Source organism: Rattus norvegicus, chromosome 14 (genome assembly GCF_021556685.1).
Source record: "Rattus norvegicus strain SHRSP/BbbUtx chromosome 14, alternate assembly SHRSP_T2T, whole genome shotgun sequence".
Classification (NCBI taxonomy): Eukaryota; Metazoa; Chordata; class Mammalia; order Rodentia; family Muridae; genus Rattus; species Rattus norvegicus.
In genome coordinates, this window is record NC_141547.1 from 92,796,075 (window position 1) to 92,820,211 (window position 24,137).

A 24,137-nucleotide genomic window follows, 5' to 3' on the forward strand; every position below is an offset into this window, starting at 1 on the left:
ACGGTGACATTGGACTTGGAAGGATCTTTTTTATCCCTTATGGGTAAGTGTTTGACCTTAGCAATCAACATAATCTATCACCTGCTGGCAGAGAAGCAAAAAATAAATGGGTAAAAAAGATAGCCTTGGCCCTGAAGTTTTATGAGCAGTAAAACATAGAAGAATCAAAAAAGCTCTTAAAATAAATCATAGAACAGCAAATACTTTACAAACTAAAGTCTCGCTTTTATATATAAACATATCTATATATTATACAAACAGAAGAAATCTCATAATTGGTTATATTTTATACCAACTGTTCTTGATCCATTACTCACTGGTAATGGTGTTTAAATTTCATTTGCAATAAAAAAATACACCATTTGAGACTTAAAGATACTTCCTTTGAATCCTTAAAAAGAAATACAAGTAGCAAGTGAATTTGTTTGGCCTTTGCAAACTGTGTGAAGAGTTGGTTATTGTGTTTACTTAACCCAAAGAGTAAACTAAAAAAAGGAACATTGGCAGAGTTTGTGTTTTATGTGAGTAAGTCAAAATGGAATGCATTGTTCTAATTTTGTCTTCCTATTGTAATTAAACTTTCTGATTCAGAGGCAGGCAAACTGAGAAAAGGAAAAGGAGCAAGTCAGATGGCATAATGCACATTACTGAATTGTTGAAATATTTTATATAAGAAAAGAATTTACGTACTACATTGAAAACAGCCTTTTTCAATCATAAAGACACTATCAATTATATTCTTAGTCATTTACTTTGGTGTTTTTTGAAGGTTTAAATACTTTTGCTACTTGTTTTAGGTGATGGCTTGGCCCAGGGAGTGTCACTTTTAGGAGGTGTTGCTTTATTTGAGTAAGTGTGGCCTTACTGGCAGAGGTGTGTCACTGTGGGCATGGGTTTATACCTTCATCCTAGCTGCCTGGAAGCTAGTCTTCTTCTAGTAGCCTTCAGATGAAAATGTAGAACTCTCAGCTCCTTCTGCACCATGGACGCTGCACCATGGACGCTTCGCCATGAATGCCACCATGTTCCCTCCTTGATGACAATGGACTGAACCTCTGAACTTGTAAGCCAGTTCCAATTAACTGTTATCCTTATGAGAGTTGCCTTGGTCATGCTCTTTACCGCAGTAAAACCCTATTTAAGACAGCTTATCAATGAAATTATACTATTTCACAAACATTTATGCTATTTATAAAATTATATATATATATATATATATATATATATATATATATATATATATATAAAACATTTTAATAACTTCCTAGCATACATTCTACAGAATATGTGCTCCCTTATAAGGACATAGCAAGAACATTCAACATTTTTCACATCTGTTTGATGCTGATGGAATATTTCTCTTCCTTTTTCTTCTTATTTTAGTCCTATTTTCCTTCCTTCCCTTTTTCCTCTTCTTCTTTCTTCTTTTTCAAATTCATCTTCATAATTAATTTATAGTGCTAAGAATCGAACACAAGGTCATTCTCATGCTAAGCAAGGACTCTACCACTGAGCTGCAACCCAGCCTCACATGATGTTTTTGAGTGGCAAGAATAATTGATAAAACACATAGTTTTCTATCTCTTTGTGACTTAGGTAAGACACTCAGTAGATCTGCTTAGATGTGTTCACTGATCACTTCAGGGCAGTGAGTGCAGACATCTTTTACTTACACAAATGTAACTTTTTAAACATTTATCAAACAAAAACCAATATGTCCACTCTCTTCCCATCAAACCACACATGTATAACTTTAATTATTTTCCAATTAATAAATAAAATACCATGACATTTAAATTACAATCAAATGTCAGATAAGATGATTTCCTTATACAATAAATCACAGTTTAGTTATTGTACTTAACATCATTTGCTCATTTTTTTCTGTTAGTCAGATCACCTATGTTCTTGCTCTGTAAAAATTTTAAAATATTCTAGCTAATGAGATTTGTTATTTTATGCTGATATTTTATTCTATCTCTGGCTTTTCTTTGTTTCTTAAGGATTTAATAGTGCTTTCCTCATATTTATGAGATATCATTCATTTTGGTAGTTTATTCTCTTTGGACTGTATCCTTTTATTTTTTACATGAGGGATATTGTCATGATTGATTATTTAAAATGTTAATTTCACTAATGCATGGAGGACATCAATAGGATGGGGACACCTGCATTGCGCCACTCAGCTTCGTTTATTATTAACAACCTTTGTTTATAGGCCTTTTGCAAAACTGAGACAAAAATATAAGGACATTCTTGGAAACTCAATTATCCGTTCTATTTGAATTTTACCTAATTTCCATTCATGTTCGTTTTCTGGACTGTGACTGTTGTCAGATATCACGTCACACTCCACACATCATCAAGACTTCAGAGTCTGTTTCTTGTGGATTTTTCCCCATTTTTGGTCACCTCGGTACTTTTCTTGAACACAAGTTAAGTGTTTTGTAGATTCTTTCTCAGTTAGGGTTGATTGACTCTCTTCTTGGGCTTAGAGCAGTTATGGCTGTGAGAGCAGTGCTTGGTCTGCGGAGGTGTAGAAGAGTAATGGAATATACAGCAACTGTGGCCATTTAAGGGAAACATTGCTTGCTAGGTTCCCCTTTACTCTTTGGAAAATGAGTTGGCAAATTTAGCCTACAATTAAGGAGGAGAAAGTGTTAGCTCATCACTGAGAGGGAATGACATATATTATGTGGAATTACATAATAAGGAAGAAGTGTTCCTTCTCTCATATTTGGTTATGTTTCAAGCATATTTCATGGCATCGAACATGCATCATAATGCTACTTGAGATAAGGTTTCATGCTAGTGTTTTCTATTTTTTTTTTTATATTGTTTAACTTTGCTCTTGGGTTGACTCATTTTTATACATGTACCTTTCCTTTTGGAAGCATACATTAAATACACACCTACATGTATTTAAGTGTGTTTGTGTGTGTGTGTGTGTGTGTGTGTGTGTGTGTGTGTGTGTGTGTGTGTACACTTCTGATAAACGTTTGCAAGCTCATTTTATTTTTAGCTTTCGTTACTATACGTCATCTGGGTATCACCGCTTTCATCAAAGCCTTGAATACTACTGAATACTTACTTAAAAACCAGTTTTATATACTTGTTTGAATGGCAGCCAATAGTATATCACTACTCCATCCCCTCTGAGTAGGCTTTATTTTAATCAGTTATTTTTATCACTAATAATTTTAACAATATTTGATATAATTTAAATTCAATGACTCAGATTTATATGTAAAATGCGTACACTAATAATATATTTCTTATAACATTGTTTGGTGAAACGAAATGTTCATGGAGGCACATGTTAGCATTCTGTCTATCTATAAGGGTTCTTAATGACCATTATCATTAAATGCTAATATAGTAACAGGACATATATTTGAAAAACTCATTTTGTTGTTTGATCTTTTGCTTTATTCTAGAATAATATAAAATCTTTTATTATATATTGAACTTTCTCAATCTGATTGCAATTTCTTTTAAATTATATATTTCAAGATTGCAATTTAAGTACATAATAACTTTTGAAGAACTGTATTTTTTTTTTTGGTTCTTTTTTTTTTTTGGAGCTGGGGACCGAACCCAGGGCCTTGCGCTTCCTAGGCAAGGGCTCTACCACTGAGCTAAATCCCCAACCCAGAACTGTATTTTAAATTTTCAGTTATATGTTTAGCATATTAATAGATTCTTTTTTAAATCTTATTTTAGTTGCCATGTATTTTCTGTGTGTATTCTCCGACCAAAATAATTTCTATATTTTTGTTTCTGTGTATTTATTTAATGTTTATTATTTTTATAACATTTTGACACTTTGTTATCAAATTCTGCAAAATATGCTTATAATGTTTACAATATACTTTCACCTATCCACACTGAATATCTGTGGTCTCAAATAAGTTTTTAATTAATCAGGAGTTAGGACTTATTTCTATACTTTTAATTTTTTAAAAACAAACTTTGACTTATTTCTGACTTCCTATACAATATCCGTATTTCTTTATGTTACTTTCCCATTCTATTGTATTCACAAGTAATTGCATATTTCTATTACTTAGGTCAACTAATGTTGACAGATATATTCATGTAGTCTAAAGTTAATAAATTTCCCTAATTTGTTCAAACAACATGCACATCTTTGATGAATTCACTAGAACCCATACTTCTCATTTTTCCTTTTCAACGCTTTTGTACAATCTTTATTCTTGGCATGTTATTAAACTTCCAAATCATAAATACTTGGTGTAATTAGTCTCTTTTGGTACATACACTCCAGTAACAACTATTTGCTCATTGTTAATTATTCTCTGACTTTGTTTTTGATATCTTAAACATTACTTTATTATTTCTTTCTGTGATTTATGGCAGAAGAGCATCTTTAATTGTTTTCATAACGTATTTCAAGGAGCATTTTGGCTGATGGGACATAATCATCTGCAATTCTTGGCTTAGAGGAAATGTTTTTGGTAGAGTATGTTTGCTTTGCTTCTGTGTTACTCTCTGCTCTTTACTTTGGATAGTATTTTTAAGTGCACAGTTTAGTTAAAGTTCAACATAAAAGCTTAAAACCAAATGCTTTTCATATATTCCACATGTACATTGTTAGCTTTCATATTGAGAAACAGAAGACTAGTTGTTCCCGAGCTCACACTGCTGCATAAAGAGGTGCTCAACTTTCTGACTTCTAAAATCATATTGTTATGCATATTTGCCACATTAATGTAAAAATAAAGCCTACAGAATTTAACTATGTCATCTATTTTGCTTGGTTTCTTTCACTCCACATTATATTTTAGAGGTCCGTTCGTGCCACAGTACATAATAATCATTTATTTATTCCCATTGCTATTAGGTTTTCTACTTTTGAAAAAGAATACCAGAATTTATTTATTCATTTGACTGTCAGATTTTTATGTATTATTCAATTTTTCTTTGTTACAGAAATATATTCATTGTGATTCTGAAGAAATATTACTCAATGCAATGAAAAAGCAAATAAGGGGCATGCTATATATTATATTTTTTTGTTTGTAATTCAGCAATGAAAAGGCAGAATTGTGTAGATGTCAACATAGAACACAGAATATTTCATCAAATTTTGTCTTTTGGGGGGAACTTCAGGATGTGCCATGGAAGGGAATAGACATTCATTAATGGCTTCTACACTGAGAGAATTCTCCCCAGCAGATGAGTTTCTTTGGGGATATCTCAGAGTTATGGTAACCTAGAAGCAAGGGATCACTAGAACTCTTTGGGACTGGGTTGAAGTGAAAACTTAAGGGTTATTTGGAGCGTCAGTTGTGGTGGAAGGTGTTTTGCTGGGACAAACTCATGAAGAGATATGTTTCCAAAGTGATACAGGAGAAAGACTAAGGCAGACTCAAGAAGGAAAGTTTTACTGAAGTAGACACAGGAGAGAGGATATTCTGCTAAAGCAAGAGCATGAAAGGACATGAGATAAAGAACTCTTTTCTAATAACACACATATATTGGTCCTCCTTATATTGTTTAGTTTAACTCCATGTTTACGACTCCATTCACTCGGGGTGCCTGGATGTACATACTCAGACAAGACATGTGCTAACACAAGGCCCATGCTGAAGCAAGACACATGCTAAAGCAAGACACATGCTGAGAAAAGGCAGGTGGACAATGTTTGATGTTTTGAGGGTATAAATAGAATGCGAAGGAGTGATGCAGACAGAGCTTGGGTTGCTAGTACAGCTAGCTATGCAATGCTTGTGGGTCGATCATCTTTGCTCCCTTGAGAGAGGCACAGCCAAGAATTTCTACTGTTCAGGTGGTCCCTCCTGCTGACTTGAGTAGAGGCCGAAGCCTCCCTATCTCTGCTAGCTCATGTCACAGCTGTTTTATCTGACTCTACCAAACTGGACTGCTAATGTATCTATAAAGTGTTATGAGTGGATCAAGCTGCTGCTGCCTGCTAACCTCTGAACTAACCTGCCAGTTTCCAGATCATAGAGACAGGAGTTGTTTCAAAGAAACTTTCTAAACAGGTCAACTTCCCCTGTATTCTTTCTTTTCTACTACCTCTCATGGGTGATGGGCTACAAGGGCGGTTAAAGCATTTAAAAACCCCCATTAAAAATAAGGATTAAAAACATTAAAGTTATACTGGGTCTTATCTTGGATTCTATGTCTTCCACCCAAGTACATACTAGGGTTACCATGCCCTTGAGCATAAAGCCAAGCAGTGGACTCTGAAACACTATGATCAGCCTTTCCTCCATCAAGTACTTTCTGACAAGTACTTTATTCATAGTTATGAGAAGACAATGGTAATAGTGTTATGACATGTGTGTTACTTGTTTGTTTAGGTCAAAGTAATATAGTAGTATGTATATGCATGGGTTTATAATGCATAGTTTATGCCAAAACCTACCTGCAGATATTACTGTTCAGGCTTTTGTAGACTTCTAATGTAAATGTAAACTTGACTGAACTGAGCTGGAGTTAAGAATAGAGGCACAGAAAGAACTGAAAATTGTGCTCTTCAAACTTTTTATGGCAAATCATCCCTTGATATCATGGCATTTTGTGGCAAGGCTTTGTTTTATGATGGCTGTGTCTGCATATTGGAGACTTCATAAAACAGCACTTGTAATTAATCAATTCACAGAGAAACTTCTTTGAATTCTAAAATTATTTATAAGGAATTACCTTTGTGACCTGGTGTTGGGATACTTTATTAACAGTCCACATCCAGAGTCTTGGAGCTAGGAATGTTATCTGCTCTAATCCATTATCTTGTGGGAAATGGCTGGTTCACAGTCCCATAACATTTATCAAACACATTTAATAATATGTCCATTGTCTACTCTGTCAGGACACTTTAGCTTATTTAACACTTTTGATTTTTATAATCTCCAGAGCTGAATGTAGCAAGCATCTACATCTTTTGCAGTTTTCAATGTATTTGCTGACTGACCTAGTGACCAAAGCGCTCTGTGAATGAAGCGCCAGCCAGTGTCCACATGCTGCATAATGAGTGCAGTGCCTCATTAGTGTCCTTTACATCTACCTTATTTAAAACACTCTTTAAAGAATTCACATTTCCCACAATTTTTGAGTCAGTAAAACATTAAGACAAAAAGGAGCCTGATGTTTTTGAAGGATCTGTTAACAAGAACAATGCCAGAGATCACCGCAGAGAAATACCATGAAAATGCACTCTTTGAAATAAAGTTCACTGTTCCATGTATTGCTCCTAATTAAATTGTTCCTAGTAAAACACTGAAGAGCATTATTATTTGTTAATATTTGTTATGATTTGATTATAGAATATACTCTGTATATGTTCAGTATTTTTAATCGTTTTTTTTTTTTCCAACTTGTAGTGCTATTTTGGAAGATAGTGGAAACTTTAGGGGATGGAGGTATAGTGGAGGAATAGGATACTTGAGACTAAGCTTTTTATGGGTATATGCTAAATTTATTTAAATAAATATATACATTTATGTATATTATAATAAGAAGTCCCCAGTTCTCTTACTCATTCTCTGCTTCCCATCCATAATGTGGTAAAGCTCCTCTACCAAATCTACTGATAATATCTTGTTATACTTTAATACACAAAGCCATGGTCAATGGGACCAATGACAAAGAAGTCTGAATTATGAACACAATACATTTTTAAATTGTTACCTATTTTTTGTTAGAGTCATGCAGAAATAATAATAAAGGCATAGCAGGTTCAAGAATTATATTTTTTATGTTGACATAATAAGTTCTAACATATCTTAGCACTCCAAATAGCTTCTACTATGCTTTCTTAAGTTTTTTCCATTGAAAATTTATCAAACTTTATTTTAATAAATTGCTCCATAACTATATAACTTTAAGTTCTCCAAAAGGTAGGTAGCACCACATTTAAACTGGTAGATTTATATGTTCCAATTATGTTGACACTTAAATCCATTTAAAAATATACTTAATGATATTCCCAAACAAAGACTAAGTGTTCATGAATTTTGGAAAGAAATATAGCAACATGTTCTTGGGCCATATTGGAACAATTTACCACTCAATAGTATATTAAGTGTTTTAAAATTTTAGGCAGAATTTTTGTTGTCCTGTTTCAGTAAAAAATAAAAGTCGATGCTTTTGAATCTTTTTCATGTACTTTTAAAGTTGTGTGTTACTTGAAAAATGTTTAAGACAGAATATAGAAGGCATCAGGCCTGATGTGGAAACATCAAAATTAACAACATTGATAAAGTAGAATTTTTGAAGAAATGTAAAAATATGTTCAACAATGATTAGAATGAGCAAAAAATAGTGACAAACTCAGATTTCAGAGGTATTAAAGACAATCTTTAAAGGAAGAAAATCAATTTACAGTAGATAGTTGTGAGCTTCTTCACATACTAGAAATAAATGGAGACTTCTCATTTTTTAATTTAATTGAAGAATTAACAAATGATTTGTGAAGTAATCCTGAAGCTAAGGTTCAGGTTTCTAAGCCAGAAGATAGCTTGATGTCTCAGTCTTGGATGATGACTTATGAAGACAAAAAAAAAAAAAAAAACTAATTCACAAACAGATATTTGAAAAATAGTTGCAGAACAACAGCCTTTGAGCATAATGAATTCAGGGAGAATTTTTAGTAAGTGAATAGCTAACACTTGAGAAAAGGTGATAAGGAATCAGAAGATAACTTTGATCTAATTAGCCTTTATATATTTCATAACTCCATGCTAGTTGAGTTAATGAAGATTGCCTAACAAATATAAGAAAACTGTATATACATTTAATGACTTCATTTAAAAATATCAATATATATGTTGACCACCCTGTGATCAGAAACAATAATTGTTCTAATTAAGGTAGTTATACTTTATGAAACAAAGATGCAATATGACAAACATATACGATATAAATAGCACATCTTTAATATACATGTTATAGAAATTCTAGAAGGAAGAGGAATATAAAAGGAGTGAAACACATTCACATAAGAATGAGAATTTTACAGTAAAAATTTATAGAAATTTGTGAACATGTATTTTATACTATCTATAAGATTTGTGTTTGATAGATATAGACTATGCATCATACTGAAAGGGTGAAAATATAGGTGAAAGGAATGAATAGAGCTGAGTTATGGTACAAAAAATAGAATCAAAGTTGTCACGAAAGAAGAAAAATAATTTTCAAGCATGTATTTGATTCTTCACAATGTATGTATTTCATTCATTCTGAATGGTGTGAGGTGGAATCTCAGGGTTGCTTTGATTGATTTGCATTTCCCTGATGAGTAAGGATGTTGAACATTTCTTTAGGTGCTTTTTGGCCATTTGATAAGCCTCAGCTGAGAATGTTTTGTTTAGCTCTTAACCCCATTTTTAATAGGGTGATTTGGCTCTTTGGAGCCTTACTTTTTGAGTTCTTTGTTTATTTTGGATATTAATCCTTTATCAGATGTAGGATTGGTAAAGATCTTTTCCGAATCTGTTGGTTGCCATTTGTCCTAATGACAGTGTCTTTTGCTGTACAAAAGCTTTGCAGTCTTAGGAGGTGCCATGTATCGATTCTTGATCTTAGAGCATAAACCATTTGTGTTTTGTTCAGGAAAATTCCCCCAGTGCTCATGTATTTGAGATTCTTCCCCACTTTTTCTTCTATTAGTGTATCTGGTTTGATGTGGAGGTCCTTGATCCACTTGGACATAACCTTTGTACATGGTGATAAGAATGGATCAATTTGCATTCTTCTACATGCTGACCTCCAGTTGAACCAGCACCATTTGTTGAAAATGCTATCTTTCTTCCATTGAACAGTTTTAGCTCCTTTGTCAAAGATCAAGCAGCTATAGGTGTGTGGGTTCATTTCTGGGTCTTCAGTTCTGTTCCACTGATCTACCTGCCTGTCTCTGTACTAATACCACACAGTTCTTATCACTATTGCTCTGTAATACTTCTTTAACCTAGGGATGGTGATTCTCCCAGATATTCTTTTATTGTTGAGTATAGTTTTCAGTGTCCTGGGTTTTTTGTTATTCCAAATTAATTTGCAAATTGTTCTTTCTATCTCTATAAGGAACTGAGTAGGAATTTTGATGGGGATTGCACTGAATCTGTAGATTGCTTTTGGCACAATGGCCACCTTTACCACCTCACACCAGTGAGAATGGCTAAGATAAAAAACTCAGGTGACAGCAGATGCTGGCAAGGATGTGGAGAAAGAGGAACACTCCTCCATTGTTGGTGGGATTGAAAACTGGTACAATCACTCTGAAAATCTGGAATTTCCTCAGAAAATTGGACATTACACTACCTGAGGACCCAGCTATACCTCTCTTGGGCATATACCCAAAAGATGCCCCAACATATAAAAAAGACACATGCTCCACTATGTTCATAGCAGCCTTATTTATAATAGCCAGAAGCTGGAAAGAACCCAGATGCCCTTCAACAGAGGAATGGATTCAAAAAAATGTGGTATATCCACACAATGAAGTACTACTCAGCTATCAAAAACAATGACTTCATGAAATTCATAGGGAAATGGAAGGAACTAGAAAATACCATTCTGAGTGAGGTTACTCAATCACAGAAAAACACACTTGGTTTACACTCATTGATAAATGGATATTAGCCAAAAAAACTCAAATTACCCAAGATGCAATCTACAGACCAAAGGAAACTCAAGAAGAAGGATGACCAAAATGCAGATGCTCCCACTCATTCTTAAAAAGGGTAAAAATATTCATAGGAAGGGATATGGAAACAAAGTTTAGAGCAGAGACTCAAGGAATGGCCATTCAGAGCCTGACATACATGTGGCCCATATCTATATAGTCACCAAAACTAAATAAGATTGATAAAGCTAAAAAATGCATGTGGAAAGGGACGGGATATAAATCTCTCCTGAGAGACACATCCAGAGCCATGTCCAATACAGAGGTCAATGCTAGCAGCAAACCACCAAACTGAGAATAGTACTCCTTTGGGGGAATTAGAGGAAGTATTGAAAGAGTTGAAGGAGCTTGCAACCCCATAAAAACAACAAGAGCTTCCAGGGACTAAACTACTACCAAAAGACTATACATGGACTGACCCAGGGCTCCAACTGCATATGTAGCAGAGACTAGCCTTGTTGGGGCACCAGTGGAAAGTCCTTGTTTTTGCCAAGGTTGAACCCCCAGTGCAGAAGATTATGGGGCAGAGCAATAAGGGATGTATAGGGGGAACACCCGTATGGGGGAGGGGAGAGAATGGGGCTTCTGGAAAGGAAACTGGGAAGTGGAATAACTTTTGAAATGTATGTAAAGAAATATATAATAAAAATATTTTTTAAAAAGATACATCAATTATGTTCGATTATTTGATGTTAAATAATCAAATAATATTTTAAACCCTAAAAATAAATTGGTTAACTGACAAAACAACAATGAAAAATATTACCATTCCTCTTCATTAATTGCAAATTTAGGGACCATACAATTTAAGAAAATTTGAATTCATGTTTTGGTGCCATGGTCGCTCACAAAAGTAAAAATATAAATAAATAAATAAACAATAAATAAATAAAAATTAAAAAAGAAAAAGAAAAGAAAGCCTATTATCCTATTCTCTTAAAACAGAATTGCTATTTGATTTTGACGAATATATTTTGAAACTCAATTCATTGGGTGTGAAGTAGGATAGAAAAACAGGGACATTATAAAGACTTGGATATCAAACCCTAGAAAAAAGTCCCTACAGTAGGGAGAGGGAACTTATTGAATCTCATGTCCAGCAGAAAGACAGGACATCAAGTGAGGGATGGAAATGCTAGTCCACAGCCAAACCTCTTACCCATAATTCTTTCATCTCAAAGAATGCAGGGATGGAAATGGAGAAGAGCCCCAGGAAAAGAAGGTTCAATGACAGGTCCAAAGTGGGATCCAGCTCAGGGGAAGACCCTAAGACCTGACTCCATTACAAAGCTATGTTGCATTCAAAAAAAGGACCTACCCCGACTGCTCTCCAAAAGACCCAACCAGCAGCCGAAAGGGTCAGATGCAGATATGTGCACCCAACCAATAAACAGATGCTGCTGCCCCTCTGGTTGAATAAGGGAAGAGCTCTGGAAGCTGAGGAGGTTAAACCTGTAGGAGCACTAGAAGTATCAATTTATCTGGACTCCTGAGATCTCTTCGACACTGAATCACCAACTAGGCAGCATGCACCAGCTTGAGATGAGGCCTCCAATACTTATAGAGTAGAGGACTCCCGGGTCTGCGTTCAGGCAGAGAAGATGCACCTAACCATCAAGAAACTGGGGGCCCCAAGAAGTTTAGAGGTCTGGTAGGGATAGGGGTGGGGTGGGGACATCCTTGTGGAGACATTTGGAGGGGTAGTACAGGGGGCAGGGGCAGACAGGAGGTATGGGATGTGGAACCCTCTGGGGTGGACCAGGAGGGGAATAAAATCTGGAGTGTAAAAATAAATAAAATAATAATCATAAAAAATAATCTCAAAAATGAAAAAGGTAAAACAAACAAACAAAGAAGCAATGAAAGAAAAAAGACTTGAAAAGGAAGAATATGTAATACCCTGTATTCTGAATGGAGCTTGACTCCAGCTGACCATTAAGAGTTTCACCACCATTAACAACATTGACTATGATGGATTTCAACTGCAGACAATATTCCTTCTTCATAACAGCCTTTCTAAGGAGAATGTTATAATGCATGAACATGCTTAAAGCCTAGATGTTACTTTTTTCCCCTCTTTTTCTTTCATGGAACCTGATGTACTTTTCTAGAAATCACACCAGAAACATCAGTTAGAGTGTACAATGTGTCTTCGCTTCCTTGTGTAAACCTTATGAATCCAAGTATAGATTCAAGAACCATTGTTGGATCATACACCACCCAAGGCAACTTCCAGCTACTCTGAAATCCCACGGAAACAAATAGGAGAAAAAGTCTGATATTCATAGAAATTTGTCATGTGATTTTAGGATTTCCTGAATGTGCATTGTTTATAATGAAGTAAATGTCTACTTAAAATCTTTCTTTTTCATTAATTTTAATGATAATTAATAAATAAGTGAGTTAAAGTAGTGATACTATTTACTGACAGAGTAATTTGGTCATGGGTCTAGAGCCAGCACTGCTGGCAGTAAATGAATAATCATCAAGCCTGTAAATAAATCAATAACTGTTAGAATGATTTAATTTCTATTTAATCTTAAATGAAATATAAAGTCTTCAATCCAGCAGGCAGGAGATCGGACCATGTGAGTGATTTGGAATAACAGGAGGAGACATCACAAACTTCATCTCCATTTACAGAACTTCTGGGACAGTTATTTTTCTTAAAGTATTCTGGGGAAGGCTGGAGAGATGATTCAGCAGTTAAGACCTATTCCTTTTCTTTGAGATGACTTAAGTTTGGTTCCCAGTAACCATGAAAGGTGGCTTTTACTGCTTGTAACTCCAGATTCAGGTAATCTGGCACCTTCTGCCTTAAGTGAGCAACATATTCAAGTACATTACACTGCATGCACACGTGAGTGCATGCACACGCATATGCACACACACACAAACACACACACACACACACACACATACAGCGCAGCATTTGAAAATAAAATAAATTCAAAAGAGAAATGAAGATTTTTCTAGAAAGACATTTTCTGGAAATAGAAAGTAATTTCTTACAGTAAAAGCTGTGAATTTTGTGGTGGAGGTGGGAACCTAGAGCAATGGAAACCCCCAGGAATCTCAATGGGAGTAAGAGTTTATATTCCTAGTAATGGGGGTACAGAGTATGAACTGGCCATCTTTGGTAACTAAGCAGGGCTTCCAGTAGAGGAACATGAACAGCAACATTGCCGCAAAATCATCAACCTACAAGATGTCCTGAGGTAAAGTTAGCACAGAACTTGAGGGAGTACCCAGGCAATAACTGGTCTGGCTCGAGACCTGGACCCATGCCACAAAAGAAAGCCCACTGCTGCCACTGCTGGAAGGGCCAGGACTCAAGGTTAGGTAGATCAGACACCTAGGAGGGAACCATATCCAACTGGCATAAAAAAGCTAAATAAATAAGAAAACAAACAAACAAACAGTCAATGAAATAATTCCTAATTATACTGTGTTATACTTGTAGACTTGGCCTAGCATAAAGCATAATCATTGTCAGAGAAACTTCATCTAGCACCTGATGGGAGCAGATGTAGAGACGCACAGCCATCCATTAAGTGGAGCAATGGACAGCCTGGGAGAGGAGGCTGGAGAGGAGGGAGTATAAGACTCAGAAGGTTCAATGACATCCAAGAAAATACCACAGAATCAGCAAACCTGGGCTCACAGGGTCTGTAGCAACAATCAGGGAGTCAGAATGGGTCTAACCTGTGCCCTCAGCCTACTATATTTGTGTAGCTTGGAGTTCTTGTGGAACTCATATCAGTGGGAGCAAGAGTTGTCTCTGAATCTTTTTCCTGCTTTTAGGACGCTTTTCTTCCTATTTTGGCTTGCCTGTTCTGTCCTTAATATGAGGGAAGTGCCTAGTCTTATTGCAACTTGATATGCCATGTTTGCTTGATATCCATGGAAGGCTTGCCTTTTTCTGAAGGGAAACGAAGGAGTGGATCTGGGGAAGACAGGAGATAATTGTGGCAAAGGACTTAAAGGAGAGGAGGGAGAGGAAATTGCAGTCGGGATGTAATATATGAGAGAAGAAAACTTTTAAAAGATAACAATAAGGGAGTTGCACAGCTTTACAGTGTGAAATGGTATTACGATATTAATTTTTCTATGTTAATAATCAAGGTTGCTTTGTCAATTTGGGTCATAGCTTGGAACAAGGTCACATAGCCGATCCACCCAACTTACAGCTCAGGGTACATTTCTCCTAGGTCCAACAAATGTCACTGTTTTGTGGGAATAGTTCACATGAGAAAGGGAATATCCTTTCCTAGACAAGAAGCAAATGGGCAAAAATGATGCACTGGATTCCCCAAACGTACTTTCCCTTGCATAGATGGACTACACATAGAAGCAGTTCTATAATGAAACTTGAAGTGAGCAGGACAGTGTGATGGTCATACTTTTTCGTGCTTGAAATTATTAGTATTATCTATTGGCTGGTTTTACTGTGTTACCTATCAGAAATGTGTTTATACATACATAATATTGTCTGTCAGCACTGCAATATAGCATCATTTTTAGAGGCTGTGCATAGCAGCTCAGGTGAAGCAATGTATTTGCATGGAGATTACACTTTAATCAATTGATTCATAAATATCAAAATACTTTCCTTACTGTGAGTAATTTTCATTAAGAAACAATTAGTTCTTTCTAAAGTCAGACGTCCACACAAACATAATTAAACTTACCAAAATGTGCATGGATTTGACAGTATGTGTGTGTGTATATGTGTGTTTGTGAGTTTTTGTGTTTGTGTGTGTATGTGTGTGTATTATGTGTGTGCACATGTGTTTGTGCATGTGTGTGTTTCTGTGTCTGTGTTTCTGATTTTATGTTTCAGACCTCAAGGATCCCTCTTATCTCTAAACTCTTGCTTGCCCGTTGACACAGCTGATGAACATCTGCTGCGGGACCCAGTGCACTTCAGTTCTCATTGAACAGACACAGAACTTAGGTGCCAGGAATCTACTATTGGTAGGTCCATTGTTAGTGTGCCATGGACCCTTCTAATTAACTATTCACTTAAAATGGTAAGTCTTTATTTTTAATTATCTTGGTCAATTTCCCCTATGACATACATCTTAAATCATTGTCATACACATGATCTGACTTATATTCCCCTGACAAACATTTGAGAGTGACACTGTTACTTTAGTTTTACTAATGATAAATGAAAAGCAGAAAGATTCTGAGAAATGGGAGCATGTCCTTTTAAAGAGCATTTGTAGTAAATCCAGAGTCATCCTGGGTTTGTCACCACTGTTTTTCTACACAAATGGAGAATTCTGTAATATTATATACCATAATCTTTTTACACCGCCTTGTAAATAAAATACATCCACAAAATGCCTGTCCTATATATTCAAACATAGGGTAATCAAAAGCATACACTGCATGTATGGTAAATCCATTATTGTCCTTATCAAACCAAAACTATTATCCTAATAAACACCAAAAAATGTTCAAACTCAAGACTTTTGACCCTAAACTCGAATTTCATTGTACTAAGTTTATGAAGTTCTGTATCAATGGAAAAAAAATTCATTATTTCAAACATACACACACACACACACACACACACACACACACATATATATATATATATATATACATACTTATATATACATACATACACACACACACACACATATATATATATATATATATGACCAGGCCCAGTATTAAACAATTTTTTGAAATTTATACATTTAAGTTCCTGATATAATTAACAAGTTCTTTGAGGGATCGTTTGATCTGAATTATCCTACAATGAGAACATCTCAAGATCGTTTGATAGTTTTCATTAACTTTGTTAATGACCCTGTTTCTGAATTTCTGCAGAGACTGCAATCCTGATGAGCAGTGACATCACTGTGATCTCCCAAATGTGATTTTTACAAGGATTTAGTAGATTTCGAAGGTCATGCAACTACTTTTTAATAGCTCAGTTTTTGTTTAAGAGTGTTTTAGAAACATATCATTCCCAGTCATGCCACCTCTTAATAATTGTCTGGACTTTGTGATAATCCACTGTGACAAGACATTTGCAAAATCTGCTTAGTGCAAATTTACAAATGTTATGGTAATATTGTTTCCACCAAATTATATCTATGAAAAGAAAAAGGTCCTTCCTTTTATGTTTCTCTAAACATTGCTTGGGATATGCTAAATTTACATGGCTTAAAATATTATCCTTGTTTACAGTGGTTGAATAAAAATGTTTCTTCTTTTATAAACATTTTAGACAATAAACGCAATGTACTCTAAGAAGAATACGTTCTAGGTATAGTTTTCAAAAGAACAACAGTGTATAGTTGGGAGATGTTTATAAAACCTCATTTGTGGTCTATGGTATTTAAAAATCATAATTAGATGAACTTATAATTGAGAAAATAGAAGTAACTTTAGCACATGGCATACATCAATACATTATACCTTTTGCTGTTACTACTAAACATATCAGATTCAGATTTCCCTGGAATTCATGGCTATGCATGTGTAAGTTACTTTAAAATAACCAATTATTAGATAATTTAACTATGCTAGCAAAATAATACATTGGGGGATATTTCTGCTATGGCACACAAGGTTTTAACTTTCAATGCAGAGATTAGCTTTTAAGAGAAGCTATTGAAAATTTAATGTAGAAGGTATGACTAATCAAACAGATAGCTTTTTTGCTCTTGGAGAAAGGATATTATTCATCTTTGTGAGATGAGAAATTAGCTACTTCATTCCTGGAGGATGCCCTTTTGCTGAATCCAAGATGTGAAAAGGTCCTTGAATTTCAACTGGCAAGAAGTTCTCCACAAAACATTAATCCATGAAATAAAATGCAGGGAAGACAGGAACCTTGCAGGTACTCCGGCATGCTGAAGAAACTGATGAAAACCAGGAACGGACCCATCCCAAGTAGAAAGCGTAAGCAACTTTCACATGGGAACTGGTTGGGTAGCTATCGGGGGTAGAGGAATTATGTTATAACTGACCTATCAGGGAAAAGGAGAGTCTAAAAGACACCCATACACATTAACCTATCAAATTATTAATACAGTGCACTATAAGACACGTGAATTCTATCCAGATCACATCGTGGCAGAAGGAAAAAAAAACTACCAGGTACAGGGGAGGCTTGCCACCACCAAAGAGATTTGACACAGTTCTAGCAACTTGCCAGATCACTTTGCAAGATGAGACTGGAGCCAAGAAAATGAATAAGTCCCTGGTGTTGTGCTAAAACACTCATATCCTTAGCCTTCTACTTAAACTTTTATCTTACTTCAGGGTGCAGGGATGTGTGCTGTGTGGAATCACTAGGTTTCTTTGTCCCTTTTCCCAGTGTGGCCATATCTCATAAATCTTTTTTGGCTTTTAAATATTTATTTGCTGCTTCAATTGGCCTCCGGAGGACAGGTCTCTGAACTTAGCATCTTGAGGAAGAGATGGCAAAATCGAGTTCGATAGCAAAAGTGTTGCCAAGAATTTATTCAAGTTTTAAAATTCCTGCTATGAGCACCAAGATAAAAATGAACATTTTTCAAGTGCATAAAAATAACAAAAGGGACTCAAGGTAACTCATTAAAAGATGAAAGAGTATATACATTGATACATATTAATAAATTATATGTATATATATATGTTTACATATACACATACCAAACTTCATAAAATGCAGTGAAATTAAAAATAACAAAATAAGCATATAATTTTGTAGTACATAATCCTATGAGGATGATAGCAGTACATACATGCATCCAGCCATCAAGAATCATGAATTAATATTATGCTGAACAACAAAACAAGAAATGACCTCTAAAAACTGTGTGTGCGCGTGTGTGTGTGTGTGTGCACGTACATATTTTTATGTATGAGGAGGTGCTTAATGAAAAGACAACACAGACCACTGTTAAAGAATTCTCTTACAGGCAAAGATTAAAACAGAGACTGAAGGAACACCTTCAGAGCCTGCCCCACATGTGGCCCATACATATACAGCCACCCAATCAGACAAGATGGATGAAGCAAAGAAGTGAAGGCCGACAGGAGCCGGATGTAGATCGCTCCTGAGAGACACAGCCAGAATACAGCAAATACAGAGGCGAATGCCAGCAGCAAACCACTGAACTGAGAATAGGTCCCCCGTTGAAGGAATCAGAGAAAGAACTGGAAGAGCTTGAAGGGGCTCGAGACCCCATATGTACAACAATGCCAAGCAACCAGAGCTTCCAGGGACTAAGCCACTACCTAAAGACTATACATGGACTGACCCTGGACTCTGACCCCATAGGTAGCAATGAATATCCTAGTAAGAGCACCAGTGGAAGGGGAAGCCCTGGGTTCTGCTAAGACTGAACCCCCAGTGAACTAGACTGTTGGGGGGAGGGCGGCAATGGGGGGAGGGTGGGGAGGGGAACACCCATACGGAAGGGGAGTGGGTTGTTCGCCCGGAAACCGGGAAAGGGAATAACACTCGAAATGTATATAAGAAATACTCAAGTTAATAAAAAAAATAAAATAAAATAAAAAAAAGAATTCTCTTACTACTTCAAGCACATCCATAAGGTAAGGTCTCATCCTTCACTTGGCTGTGGAAAAGGAATTTAAGGATGATCCAACATGAAAGAGATTTGGCTTTATATTTTTAAAATGTTTTTAAAGATGTATTCAAACATACAAGTTGATGGAAAGAAAGACTAGACAAGAATAAAATATTTTCAGACTGCGGGAGTAGGTTTCTCAACAGCAAATCACATTTGGCCATTTTATCAAGAGCTTATGGTAAAGCACTTAGTTGCTGTCCGTTAAAGCTTAACGTTGCTTAGAATCTCCCCGTATATTTCTCATAAACTTTATCACAAAACTTTCAATTAAATAGACACCTCACACACCAAGTTTAACAATATCCAAATATCCTTCATGAACTTCCACACATTTAGAAGTATATTTTTAAGTTAGATTGTACAGAAGTTCCAGAGGTCCTTGATTACAATTTTTTTCAAACTTGAACTACAAGCTACAGTGATTAAAGAAGGATTTAAAAACACACCTTTGAACAGGGTGTCTGGCAGGATCCTTAAAAATGGAATGTTTGCCAAAGGAATGAAGGAAAAAACTGAATGTTTAGGCCCTACATCTAAGTTATTATTATTTTAATAAAATAAAAACTTTATTTAAAGAACTTTTTATTGGATTTTTTATTTACATTTCAAATGTTATCCCCTTTCCTGGTTTCAATGGCTTCTCCACCCACTGGTATCCAACAAGTCTGTCCTCTGCTACATTTGCAACTGGAGCCATTGGTCTGTCCATGGATACTTTTTGGGAGGTTGTTTAGTGCCTGGGAGCTCTAGTTGGTTGATATTGTTGTTCTTATGGGTTTGCAAACCCCTTTATCTCCTTCAAGCCTTTCCCTACCTTCTCCAATGGGAACCCCATTCTCAGTTCAATGGCTGGCTGCTAGCATTTATCTCTGTATTTGTCACGCTCTGGCAGAGCCTCTCAGGAGACAGCTAATCAGGCTCCTGTCAGCATGCACTTCTTGGCATCAGCAATATTGTCTGGGTTTGGTGGATGTAGGCATATAAGCGGGATTCCTAAAAGGAGCAGGCTCTGAATGGCCATTCCTTCAGTCTCTGCTCCAAACTTTGTCTCCATATCTCCTCCTATGAATAATTTTGTCCCCCTGTTAATAAGGACTGAAGTATCCGCACTTTGGTCGTGCTTCTTCAGCTTCATGTGGTCTGTGGATTTTGTATCTTGTGTAATTTGAGCTTTTGGGCTAATATCTACTTATTAGTTAGTGCATACTTTTATTGAGATTAATATTAGTTCTGTGTTACAATCCTTCTGAGATGTTCTTAATTGCTTTGGCATTCTTACCTCAGCTGGCAAGTAGTTTCTTGTAGGCTCTTGAGGGAGGGTCCACTCCCTCTTACCACGACCTTTCATCTTTTTCTTTCTACCTTTCTCAATTTCAAACCCTTTGAGCCTTTGATTCCTTAGTCTTAAGAGTTGATAAAAGGTGAATGATCCATTTTTACAGCTTCTTCTGTGATAAGCAGAGGAGTAGACTTTAGTGATCAAAAAGTCAAAACTCTCAAGCTACCTGATCCTAAAGAAACATGAGAAGGGTCAAGCTTGAGGATTAAGGATCGTCATTTGATAGAACTATAGAACACCAGATGATACTACTGATGATATCCAACCACATAACTAATAAAGCATATAGAAGTCTAATCCTAAGATTACCAAGGCCTTTTTATTATAAAGTTTCTGATGGTAATATTGTTAGGAAATTACTTAAACTTAAGGTATAATGTATCCTAGTTTACTTTTAGATTACAAATCTTAGACAACTGAGGGCCTACTACCACAGCTGTTGGGTATAAATACCAAGGTAAAAATACTTTTAAAATGGCTCAGATTTCCTTGTGTTGCTCTGAGACTATTAAGATCCACCAGGCCTTGTAGTAATGCTATCTGCTCCATCTGAACATTTAAGTTTACTGGTAAGATTTTTTGCTAGAATGAAGAAAAACATACTGACAGCTCCATATAGAAGGTCATACACTGTGAATTAGAAAATGACAAATCCGACAATCAATCCGATGTTAGCATAGATGAAAAAGAAGTGTGCATGGTACTTTAATCACTGGGTATGTTGTAGGCATATGTGTTTCAAATCCTACTTTTATTAAGGGTTTGTAAATGCTTCAACCTGCCTTCTGTGCCACCACTCATCGGCCATAGTTAAAAAGAAAGGTTAATAGGGCAAAAGAGGATGTGGTCCAGCTTTGAAATAGCAAACCAAACTATTCTTAAACACCATTCACGAGTCACCCAGGCTCTGGCAATACCATCTGTGTCTGCAGAGGTGACAAGAAGCCACCAGAACACCTTTGAATAGCAAAGCCTCAGCTGTTTAGATTCTAATTTTAAATATGCTCCAACATGTTCAACTTCTTACTTATGACTTAACTTTCACCTTTCTAATAAATTATATTTAAGTATTGGCAGCTTCTGAATTTTTCATAGGTTGAAGTTTTAATCTATATCTCTTCTTGGTGTTGGTCATGCAGCAACAGCAGGGAATGGTGTATGAGTGCTTCATGGATGGGACTCTACTGTAGCAAGGCCCATGGAACCACCATTCCACTTGGCAAGGACTTGTGGTGAATTTGAAGGAATCTATGTTTATTACCTAGATTGTGTATGTTACAAGCTCCTCTTGCTTTCACTGTTTATGTGCATGGAATATTTAATTTCATTTTATGGTCATAGGCAAGGCCAGGATCACATAGGCCAAAAGCCCTGTGGATGATTTTGTGCTACTCTCAATACTCTTTTGGGGTGTAAAAAGTACCTCTCCTATCTCTGCCTCTATGGATCCTCCAGATGGGACTATTAATCCTGGGTATTTTTGGAAGCATAACAATTTCCCTAGACAAACAGCTAGAGTCAAACTGAGTAAGCCTGCGGCAATTTTGAAGAGCAACAGGCCCTGCTTGCATACACTATTCTGAGAAATCTATGTCTGGTCAACAGAGTCGTTAAAGATGGGGAAGCTACATCTAATCAACAGACTTACAAGATGGAAAGCTATGTCTCAGTACAATAGAGGCTTGAAAAAAAAATGGTTCTTGGAAAGATGTTGCCAGAAATTGGCAGATGCCTATCATGAAAGATTGTTTTGTACAATGAGCATGTACTAAGCCTGCAATTAATAAGAATTACGATAGAGGAGTGCTATTTAGTGAATAGATTTATACCCACAAATGGTTAACCTTATGCAACTGTGAAACCGCATTTGCTACCAGATGAGTTTTATTCATGTCCATACAACATGCCTAGTTGGAAATTTAATTTCTCTTGTTGAAACTGTGCTTTCTAGTGCAAATGAGATTGGGGAGTGATTGAGACAGCATGAGGAAGGAAGGATTTCTCCTTTCTGGAGACTACTCTTTTTTGTGTTTTTTTTTTTTTTTTGTTTTGTAATGATGGGGATTTTTAAAGGCTGATGTTATGAACCCTTTGCATAAAATAATCAATGATGTCTGTCACTCTTCAGGCAAGCAGGCTTGTGATTGTATAAACCAAAATGGCTGGAGATATTCAAAACCAGTTGTTTGAAAGTCAACAGGTGGTCAGAGCTTTTATTTTTGTCAATGACACACCTTTGTCCTCAGGTTCTAACGAACCCTGCCAGCATTGGTCTATATAGTCTCTTAAAATATCACAGAAATTTAATAATGTTATCTCAGATTCAGAAGAATTTGATTTACTGATGACTATCAATAATTAGGACTTACAGAGAAACTGTGCAATTGCTTAGGATTGCATTTTGTCTCAAGATATATTTTAACTTCAATATCTTCTCTTTTATTTTAAAGTAACTTCTGGTGGTGCAATTTCATTCCGAAGAATTAATTGGTAATGGCATAGCATTCAAAGGCAGATAATAATCTTTATTTTATTCTGACTAATCTTTAAGCTAAGGGAAAAATTTCTTTGTAAGCACATTTAAAAATAACAGCTTCTAAAGTATATATGCCTAGAGAGATAACCAAAAATGGCTAAGAGGTAGCTACAGAGGGATGCAAATTTGGCACTTAAGTGTAAATTTGCTACATAAGAATATTTTCAAATATTAATTTTATAGACTCATATATGTATATGCTTTAATCCAGATATTGTAAATGTTTTCCAGACCTAACTTGGGAGAGCAGAAATGTTCCCCAAAAATGCACACAGTTGATATGGGCCTGGCTATTTTAGATGGTGAAACACAATTTCCTCTGTGGGTTTGCTGTTCTCTTTGAGGAACATTTTTTACTCAATAAGTACGCATCTTCCAGAGTGGCAAAAGGGCTGGGCAAGATTTTACTTATTTTGATTGCTTAAAAGAAAAACACCAGGATAGCATAAACTATTCTCAACAATAAGAGAACTTCTGGGAAATCACCACTCCTGACCTCAAACTGAAATACAGAGCAACTGTGATAAAAACTGCAGGGTATTGGTACAGAAACAAACAGGTAGAACAATAGAATAGAATTGAAGACCCAGAAATGAACCCATCCACCTATGGTCACTTGATCTTTGACAACAGAGCTAAAACCATCCAGTAGGAAAAAAAAGACAGCATTTTCAACAAATGGTTCTGGTTCAACTGGAGGTCAGTATAAAGCAGAATGCGAACTGACCTATTCTTATCTCCTTGAGCAAAGTTCAAGTCTAAGTGAATCAAAGACCTCTACATAAAACCAGATACAATGAAACTAATAGAAGAGAAAATGGAGAAGAGCCTCGAACACATAGGCACTGGGGAACATTTCCTGAACACAACACCAATGGCTTTTGCTCTAAGATCAAGAATCAGCAAATGAGTTGGGGATTTGGCTCAGTGTTAGAGCGCTTGCCTAGGAAGCGCAAGGCCCTGGGTTCGGTCCCCAGCTCCGAAAAA